The 10,687-nt window shown below is 33.5% G+C and overlaps 1 long non-coding RNA gene across 1 annotated transcript; it reads left to right on the top strand.

Annotated features, from left to right (window-relative positions):
- Positions 1-3,507: 3,507 nt before the first annotated feature.
- LOC117687693 (uncharacterized) lies at positions 3,508-7,107 on the top strand. Its single transcript, XR_010708078.1, has 2 exons — positions 3,508-4,120; positions 6,810-7,107. It is a non-coding gene; the product is annotated as an uncharacterized lncRNA (long non-coding RNA).
- Positions 7,108-10,687: the final 3,580 nt, after the last annotated feature.

Below are 10,687 nucleotides of genomic sequence, written 5' to 3' on the forward strand. Positions count from 1 at the left end.
AAAAGTTAAATATACAAGGGGCGCAACTCAAGATGCTCGCTAGATAACGCAACCGCATAAGTTTTCGTATTGACATCTGCCAAGGGATTATGGGGAGCGAAGTTGACCAAAAACCCTTGGCTATCGTGGATGTGGTTAAGAATATGGTGTTAGGTTTATTTTTATACAATTCATTGTAGCCAGGGGCTGCGTGTCTTCGTAACTCTGTAACTAGAATTTCCGCAGTTCCCATTCAGCACAAATATTTTTAATTCACTCTTTTTAAAGCTAATTACCAATTTCTGAAAAAAAATTACTAATCAAAACCTGTAAAATTCTCTACATACTGTTTTTAATGAGATTTTGACTCTTTCATATTTTCTTCAAGATTTCTCAGTTTTTTAGACCTCCTACAGCTAATTCCCTGCAAACCGTTGACCTTCTGTACTATGTGCATGTTGCACCATCACATGTCAGAAACCTACCGGTATATAGTTTACAATGTCCCATCCACCTATTTTTGTGTCATTTTATCTCCCGTCTGTAACTTGCAATTTTACTGTGTAAAGTCAACACAACAGTCACAGCCGCAGGTTTCGCATTTTACATCCGATTCTCATCTACCCAACATATGGAGCCTATATATTACATATAAATTTCAACAAGAGACATCCCTCTAACTAATGATAATCATGAAAAATCATTTCATGAATTTAGCAACACTTATAAGTACAGTATCCCTCAATTTTACAAAAATATTGACCGGTACTTTATCCGAAACTGTCCCTTGCTACCCTATATTCAAAGTTAAATTAACTTGTACCTAAATTAAGTCGATGATTGTTAAATCGTACTTTTACACATTCGGATTTTTATTTGCTATGTCGTTCTTGAAATCGACAATGTTTTTGTTAATTCGTACTTAGAACCATTTGGATTTTGCTAACTCATTCCAAGAAAAATTCGAATTATTTTTATTTTTTATTTTTAGTTACTTATGTTTACTGGTTTAGGAACACTGCTTAATAGACGAACTTCTAACTTTACATCCGACATTAACGGAAGACCCACTCGTTGCTTTGCAACGAGCTTTGCTCTAGTTCTTAACATTCTTTTTCTGCCTTCTTTAAAGCTTTATTTCTCGAAAACTATTCGCCCGATTTGCACGACATTTTCCGGACTTATAGGACATCAGAGGGGATAAATGTTTTTAGTTAAATTTTTTGCTGACGTCACTTCCGGTTTCAGATATTGACGATTTTATAAATTTTTAAGGGTCATTTTGTCCACGCATCTCCTCCGAAACTAATCATGATAGAAGCTTGAAATTTTCAGGGATTATAGATGAATGTCTGTACATTTACCCCCATGCTTTCAATTATGAAAATTGCTTAAGGCCTTAAAGCTCGCCTGAACCTGAAAATTAGCACCAAATTTTTTCAGGAAATTTTTCCACTTTTTCTGTAATATCTTTTGACGTATAAATATTTTGTCAAAACATGTAAAGCAAAAGTTGTTTTAAATTTCACGGGCTTTCATTTGATATCAAGAAAAAGGGGCTGGCCCCAAAAATTAGGGGCCAAGGGGGCTCTTAAGCCTTTTTACAATAACTGTTTACTGAACAATAATTTGTTATCAATTGTTGAAGCAAAAATGTTTATTGTAGAGCTGTTTATCTATGCAGTACCTTGCCTAAGTCATATATTACGTAATTAGGGGTTTCAAGGGGCCAGAAATTCAAAACTTTGATCACAAATATCTGAAAAAGGAGAAATATTTTGAAAAGCAATGTAAAACAAAAGTTGCTCAAAATAATGTTCTGAACAATATGCTTTCTTAATATTTTTTTAATTGATGGCCCCATTAAGGAGTTTAAGGGTCGGCCCCTAAAACACAATTGTTCAGATATCTCGAGAACGGTTAACAATTCGTGAACACTTGTTGAACTAAATATGTTTATATTTGCAAAACCTTTCATTTATTATCAGGAAAAAAGGGGCTGGTCCCTAAAGTTAGGGGCCAAGGAGGCATTAAAGTATTCTTACAATAACTCCTAACTAAAAAATAATTTGTTATTAATTATAAAAGCAAAAATGTTCATTGTACAGCTGTTTATCTATACAGTATCATACCTAAGTCATATATTACGTAACTAGGAATTTCAAGTGGCCAGAATTCAAAACTTTAATCATTAATATCTGAAAAAGGAGATATATTTTTAAAAGCAATGTAAAACAAAAGTTGTTCAAAATAATGTTCTTAACAACATAATACCATAAATTTTGTTGTTAGTGGCCCTGGTAAAGAGTTAAAGGGTCGGCCCCTAAAATACAGTTGTTTAGATATCTCGATAACGGTTAACCATTCGTGAACATTTGTAGAACAAAATGTTTATATTAGCGAAACCTTTTATTTTATATCAAGAAAAAGGGGCTGACCCTTCAAATAAGGGGCAAGAAGGGCTACTAAGTCTTTTTATACTAACTCTTTTCTGACCATTAAATTGATATAAACCATAAAGCAACAAAGGAGCTTTTATTAAGCTGAATTTAAAACTGAAATCCGTTTTGAAATCGGACGATGCATTATGAAAATATTGGGATTTAAAAATTAAGTTTTCCGGAAATTTTGATTCCACGTTCTTGGTAAAGAAAATAGAGTTATGTTAAAATTTAAAGTAACTCGTACCTAAAATAATTCGGAAATTGTACTTGAAGACATTCAGAACTTTTTTATTAAGTCGTTCTAGAAATTGTAAAGATTTTTGTTAATTCGTTCTTGAAATCATTCAGACATTGTTAAGTCGTACTAAGAATTATTCGATTTTTTAAAAATATTTTTTTTATTTTCTTTGTAGTTGGTTTTAGAACTCTGCTTCTTACAGGAACTTTTATCTTTACTCTTGACACCACCGGAAGACCCACTCGTTGCTTTGCAACGAGCTTTGCTCTAGTTAATTTTTTTTTATCCGCAAATTTTGTGTAGGCCATTTCTCGTACATTTGTTGTCCGATTGTTATGAAACTTTCAGGGTATGTAGACAATGTTAATATCTCGAGACGTTTTTATCAAATTTTTAAAATTCACTTCCGGTTATGAGTTATTGCCCTTTAATTGAAAATTGGGGGGTCTTTTGTCCAGAGTTGATCTCGGGAACTACAAAAGATAGTTGCATGAAATTTAGCAGAATTGTTGGTAACATTTTATAGTTTTGCTGGCATGAAAAGTTTGGCAAAATGTTTTTTAGTTTTTAAGCTATTTGCCGGAAAAGTATAAGGTTTTGGGGGGTCTGAAATTTTGTTGTTCTTTGTATAATAACCTTTAAACTAAAAATATTTTGTTAATACATATAGAGCAAAAGTTGTTTAGAATAACGAGAGCTTTCATTTAAAATTAAGAAAAAAGGGCTGGCCCCTATAATTAGGGGTCAGCAGCTCATACACGTATTTTTCTGATAGCAAAAATCGTTATCATTTTATGAAAAAAAATTAATTCAGTTATTGTTAATATATTATATAATGTCATTTGGTGTCAAATTTAAAAAGTTCTGTGCCCTATTTTTTTCAAATTTCATAAAACAAATATGTGTGAATCGTACATGAACGAGTTAATTTGTCTACATAGACACACAAGCGAACAAATGCCGTTTTAAGGCCCAGGCATTTACTGCATTACATTGTGTTGCGTCTTAGATAAATTGTTGTGATTCAATTTCATTTTTTTTTCATCTAGGCTATATCTTTTATGAATTCAACTACTTATTTAACACGTTCTAATCGGCCACGCAGAACAAATGTTTGCAATGTTTGTCGCGGACCCGCGAATGTAAACAGTAACGAACGGCATTGTAGAAAAGAGAGAGCGTAATGCAGAAGATAAGTTGTGCATTTTTCGGTGTACACATGCATTTTCAAGTTACTGTGAAACATATGAACATGCACAGGGAACAATACTACATATTTGTATAAGGAGGAAATATTCTCGTGTGAATCGTTTACGAGGAAATTCTGACAGCCACACTTCTGTCGACCATGTCGACGGATGTTTATGTTTCCATTGATCAGCCGTTGATAAGCTACGAGTAATAAAGGGGAAAAGATGGACATTAAAGTGTGTGATCTATTTGGATGTTACTGAAGAAGGTGAGGCTTTTTATTCCTTTTAAAGTTTCTTGTCTATAGTGGTTAAAATGTCAGCATGTTAACTGGTTAACATTTAGTCTATAGATGTACATGTAAGTACGTGCACACTGTCACTGATGTATGTTATTTTTCTAGTCCAGACAATATAAATCCTTTTAACAGAATTGAATCCCAAATGTTGTACCTTTCACTTGTTTTTTTCTCCTTTTTACCAGAATTTTGTGTAAATTACAATTCAATTTATTGACAAAATCCACATGTGGCGAAAGTCATACATACAGTATACAAATATACATGTAGTTGGTACTGTACATAGATTTTCTTATGATATGTCCATCGCGTATGAATTTACAAATATATCTTGATGATTTAACATCTGCTGGGTTAAGAATTTTATAAGAATTACAGAGTTAGATGTTTTGTTATGGTGTGGGTGTTTGTTTACTAACGTGTACTTTTTACATTGTTTACTGGATGTTTAGACTTGCTCGAGGTTCATTGGTGACTGGAAAGGATGACCGAATTTATCTATTTAAAAAAAAATCAGATTGTGAATTTTCAACTCAAAATTCAAAGCAGGGTCTAATTAGAAACATATGTCATTGATCATATTCTTGTGCGGAAGACTCCAAATGTAGACATAAATACCCTGTAGACATACATGTAACATCAAGTAAATAAAATTGTATACTTCAGACTTCAGAGTTAAAACATGACTAAAAAGTCTTTAATATTTTTATGATGCCGATCAATGTATCATTAGAGAGGTTTAGCAGACCAACGGGTACCCGGTACATGTACTTGTACATGTAGTTTACAAGTTAGAACTATGCGTACCACTCTACCAGTTCACATAATTTTTCTTGTTTAGCAGTTTTGATGTGTACTTGAATTGTCCTTGTTAATGTTTAAAATGTAATTTTTCATTTATATTCTCTTTTTTTAATCTGACTACTGGCAGTACTGGCATGCCAGCAGTTCTTGTCGAGGACCATTTCTCGCTGGTGCAATGTTACATCATATTTTCGTATATAATTTTATGTGTTGATAAAATGACGTAACAATGCACTGATGAAAAATAGTACTCAACGATAACTGATCGCATGCCAATATTGATTAATTACAGACAAAAAATGAAGGTTGCAAGTGTTATTTTTTATTGAACACCATTGTTTAAAATAACTTTTTATATATGTGACGGTCAGACCGGTTTAAATACCAGTGTTCAGTTGGTAGAGCACCTGACTAGAGATTCAGGGGGCCCAGGTTTATTTCCTGGTTTGGTCCTTCATTATTTCTCCCATCCTGTTACAATATTAAGGCTTGGACGTTTCTGTACTTAGCCGATTCGGTACATATCACTATACATGAGATGCGATACGATACATATCACGATACATTGCAACTAAATGAAAACATGAACAAGGGTTAAAAATTTATTCAATCTGTCGATGTATTACCGCATGTCCAAAGTTATTTTGATATATTTAAAATGAGCGTTGCACAATTTACAAATTACTTAAGTCTCATATACACTACTTTTTCATTAACAAGTAATCCAAAAGTTGTCCACACTCCAGATTTAGCTTCCTACAGGTTTGACAACTTTACGAGGTTTTCCGCCATCTTTGTACTTTCATATTAGGCGCGCAGACAAAAAAATAGCCGATATATGAAGCTCAGATATTTTTGGAAAATAAAACAAAGTCCGCATAGGTATCGTAATGTATTAATGGTAAATGTAACAATCCAAATATCGTCAAAATAAATACCGTGATGCACCGGTGCATCGGTGGATCGTTCCATCCCCATACAATATTGGTGTTGTAACCAACCCCTGGAACTGACAGGTTAACTCCTGCCAGGGGAAGAGCCAGGGATGATCTTTGAGGGTGAAGATCATTTAAGGGGGGGGGGGGGGATGTGATGGTCAGACTGGTTTGAATACCGGTGCCAGATACATGTAGCTCAGTTGGTAGAGCACTTGACTAGAGATTCAGAGGGCAAGGTTCGAATCCCAGTCTGTTCTGTCATTATTTCTCCCATCTTGTACATATATATCAGATCTATTCAAGTCAGTGTCAGCTACATTATGCATAAACAATTTTACCCGCTCCTAAACCACAAACTTTCTTATTAGTGGATTCAGCTTACTGCTGATTGGCTGCTGTTGCAGCAGACTTATAATATATGCACGCACAAAACACAATGAACTTATCAGAGAATGAAAAATTCATCGAGTTACTTTCAACTGTTGGAATTTGGGTATTTTTTAAAAATGTATACTTGTGACAAAACATATGATTATGTGGTACATACAGCTGTAGCTTTATGAAGAAAATTTTGGTTAGACCATATATACCTATCATGCACGTAAATGATATTTACAAAAAACTTGCAATTTATGGCGCACGAAATATACGCTACTTTTATAAAGATTGACATACATGTAATGTAACACATTCTGTGAAAAATAATCTATTAAAAATTCTTCATTAAGTTTACTCATACATGTTTTATGCTTATTACACATAGTATTGTTTTTAAAAAATGTAATTTAAAAGAAAAGAAACCAAAACCCTCGCCAAATTTATTTGCAAAAAAAAAACCCGGTAGAATTGATAAAACATGGTATACCAGAAGGAAATACATGTACTTTGAGCTAATTATTTTTTTTTTTTTATTTCAGCTCAAAACAGCCTCTTGTTACCACATGGCTTTTACCGGTACCTGTTGATTCTTGTGGGTCAGCTCCTGAGATTAACCTGTCACCTCTATCCACATGCATATTCCTTGTGTTCTACAGACTATTTACCGGTAATTCAAATTAAATCCGATAATGCATGAACAATAATGGAACTTGAAGAAAGCATCATGCCATGTTGTGGTTTGTGTTTGATAAGAAATTATGAAAACAAAATTAAGGCTGTTTAAAGAAATTCATAATTGCTGTGAAAATTTGTTTTTCAATAAAAGTATGCAATTATGTTTCCTTTATTTTTTATTTCATAAAGATATTTAGATGTGTTTACATAATTGAAAAATCCCCCCCCCCCCTCCCCTCTATTTAATTGTCTGCATTAAGATTACATGTAGGATATGTAAATGTACATTTGACTTTGAAATAACATCTGCTATGATAATTACTTTTGAAATGAACAAGAAACAACCTATTTCTACCTTTCTAAGGTATATATGCAGAAAAAAAGTAGAAAAACATGTCAAATTTGAACATTTTTCATGGAAATCAACTCTGTCTCCAGCTACCTGGGTGTTTGAAGTTTATTTTAATTTAAGGCAGATGTCTAACTTGTAGGTTGTATCTTACTATTTTAGCATGGTTAGAAGGAGACTAGAAATCAAAATAGATTAGATATTCACTAAATATGATTGTTAGCTTACTTTTTTTCATAAAAACAAGAAATCACAAGCAGGACAGCTGTCTATTTGTTAATTAAAATGGTGTAAATCATAAAATAAACAAATAATTAGGATCAAATTTTAGAATCATTGATGATTGTTTTCAAATATGTGTGAGAAATGACTCAAGGAAATTGCCATAAGTTTCATAAAATTAGGTTAAACCTTTTTAACCATGACTTTTTATGAAAATCAAAAGATGGGGGGGGGGGTATACATGTAAGGATATTTCTAAGTGATGTGAAGCTTTTATCATGATTATATAATGTAGATGCATGTTGTATTGAATAAGGTTTCTTTTCAAAGGTGGTTGAACAACAATTGACCTCTAAAAGGTCAGGTAAAGATGTTTTACTATGGAGAACCCTGTAAATCTGTGTTTATTAATGGAAATTGGAAATGGGGGGTTCACTTAAATGGCCATAATTTTATTAAACCTCAATGGAATTTGCAATATGTAGTATTCTTTTTCTCAGAATTGCATTAGCTTTCTTATTCTAAGACAAACCGTCTTTTCATAAAATGTTAGTGTACTAATTGCAGTTACAGGTACATGTACAAGGAATAGTTTCGGATAAAGAACCGTCAATATTTTTGTAAAATTGATAGTGACTGTACGTGAAGATTTACCAGTGTTGCGTAGATTCATGAAATGAATTTTAATGTTTATCAATAGTTAATGGGATGTCTCTTGTTGGAATTGGTAAGGCCTAAAAAAAAAATAGTGTGTTTAGGGTAATACTGATGAAAAAATTAGGTTAGGTAGGTGGGGATTTTTTTTTATTTTATCTATTTTTTTTTGGCCTGAATCCTAAGAATGTTTGTTTGTTTCATATTTAAAAACGTTTTTTTTATTGGAAATAAGATGAAATTCACAGTCGGATAAAATCAGGCATCTAAAAATGGTAGGATCGGGCCATTTTTGTAGGTTAGGTCGGGTTACCCGAAACCCACAACTTTTTTTTTTTAGGCCTAAGCAATATTAAGGCCCCTAATTTTAAGTACATGAGAAGCAGTAATAAATTGTGAAACTTGCGGCTTTGACTGTTGTGTTGCCTTTACACAGTGAAATTGAAGGTTACAAACTGGAGGTTATATAACATGAAATGGAGGTGGATTGGATATTATATGCCTATTTAGTATGTACTGGGTATGAGGACAATAGCAAGTTTATTGTCCCCCAAGACAGCAACTATTTCATGAGGCAAAGCCAAGGGAAATAGTTGCTGAGGGGTGGGACAATAAACTTGCTATTGTCCAGATAGTCAGTTAATTGGTATATTATTGTACCGAAAAAAACTTTATTTGTCAGCGATGCAGAATTTCTTGATGATAAACAAATTAGAGTTATCAAACTTTGTATTTAATGCGGTGATCTAATTAGGTCAGAGGTGTTCCGAGTTTAAAAAGGAGGGAAATCAAATTCTGCTGATGAATGGTTTTGATGACTATTCACCATGGGCAGATAGCATGGATACTATTTCAAATTAGATAGAAAGCAAGTTTGTGTGGGCTTCTAGTGATCAGTTTGTCCGTCTGTCCATCCGAGATCGCTTGACCGGAGCATAGCTTCTCTCCCCTTGGCCCAATCTGGCTCATACCTCATCCACTGGGTTCCTTTGGGTTAAGGATGTGCTGTGACCTTGAACCATGTTGTTAGGTATAAGGTTAAGGTCATAGTAGAATTACATATATAACATCCTTGTCTGGGGCATATCTTCTCTCCCTTTGGTCCAATCTGGCTAATACTCACAGACTGTCTCTATCGTTAATCGATGTGCAGTGACCTTGCATGAAATTTCTAGGTAAAGGGTGAAATATCATATCGGATCATGCAAAAATCCTTTTTTCAGAGCATATATACTTTCTACTAACCCCTATAGGGCTCAGACTTCACATAAGCAGAGCTTTTGAGTAAAGGGTGTGTAGTGACCTTGAACCTATTTTCAAGGTAAACTGTGAAGGTCATAGCAGAATTATATTTAAAAAATCCTTGTCTGGAGTACATCTTCTCTCCCTTTGCTCCAATCAGGCTCATACTTCACCCACATGATGCCTTTGATCAAAGGATATGCAATGACCTCGAATGATATTTGTAGATCAAGTGTCAAGGTCATATCAGATCACACAAAAATCCATATTTTAAGAGCATATATATACTCTCCTTTTAGCCCCGAATTGGCTAATATTTTGCCTAAACAGAGCTTATTGGTTAATGGCGTGCAGTGACCTTGAACCATGTCAATGTGAAGGTCATAGCAGATCTTAATAAAATTAGTTTTAGACAGTAGATTATTTCCCGGATATGCTTAATCTTGGTCAGATTCAACAAAAATGCCTATATGTTAGGGGCAATGAAACAGCTAAATGCCAGCTGGAAAAATTTCAAGTTATAGGTCAAGGTCAAAGCAAAATTCTCTAAAATAACATCAGCGGGGCCCTTTGAAATGTTCACCATCAATAGTAATTTTAAATAAAAATATTCACAGAGGAATAATAAAATTAAGTAAACTATACATCGATAAGTTTCTGACAATTGATGATGCAACAAGCACATAGTACGAAAGGTCAACCCTTTGAAAAGCAGTGTAGAGGAAATGTTGCTCAGAATTATGTTTTAAACAAAATTGATTTTTTACGGACATTTTAATTTTGCATTCTGGGTTAAGAAATTAGATGTTAGTTCCAGGTAAAAATAACTTTTACCTAAAATGAAGTCAAATTTGTTAAGTCGTACTTAAAACCATTCGGATTTTGTTAAGTCATACCAAGAATCATTCGATTTTTAAAATCTTTTTTGTACCTAAGTTACTTTTGTCATTAGATTAAGAACACTGCTTCTTAGAGGTACTTCTAGCATTACTTTCGACATTAGCGGAAAACCCACTCGTTGCTTTGCAACGAGCTTTGCTCTAGTTCTTCTTCTTCTTCTTCTTCATCCAAATTTGTCCAAGCCGTAATTTAAATACCCTTTGACATTAAGAGTTCAAACTTGGAACATAGGTAGATGGTATTGAGAAGGAGTGCATGCCACCAACAGTTTTGACCTTGACCTATTTTGTTCTTCAAGGTCAAGCTTTTCATAAAAAATTTTGTTTGGACCATAACACAAGACTCCTTTAACATACAGACTTTTAACTTGTATCA

This window comes from Magallana gigas, chromosome 1 (assembly GCF_963853765.1).
Source record: "Magallana gigas chromosome 1, xbMagGiga1.1, whole genome shotgun sequence".
Lineage (NCBI taxonomy): Eukaryota > Metazoa > Mollusca > Bivalvia > Ostreida > Ostreidae > Magallana > Magallana gigas.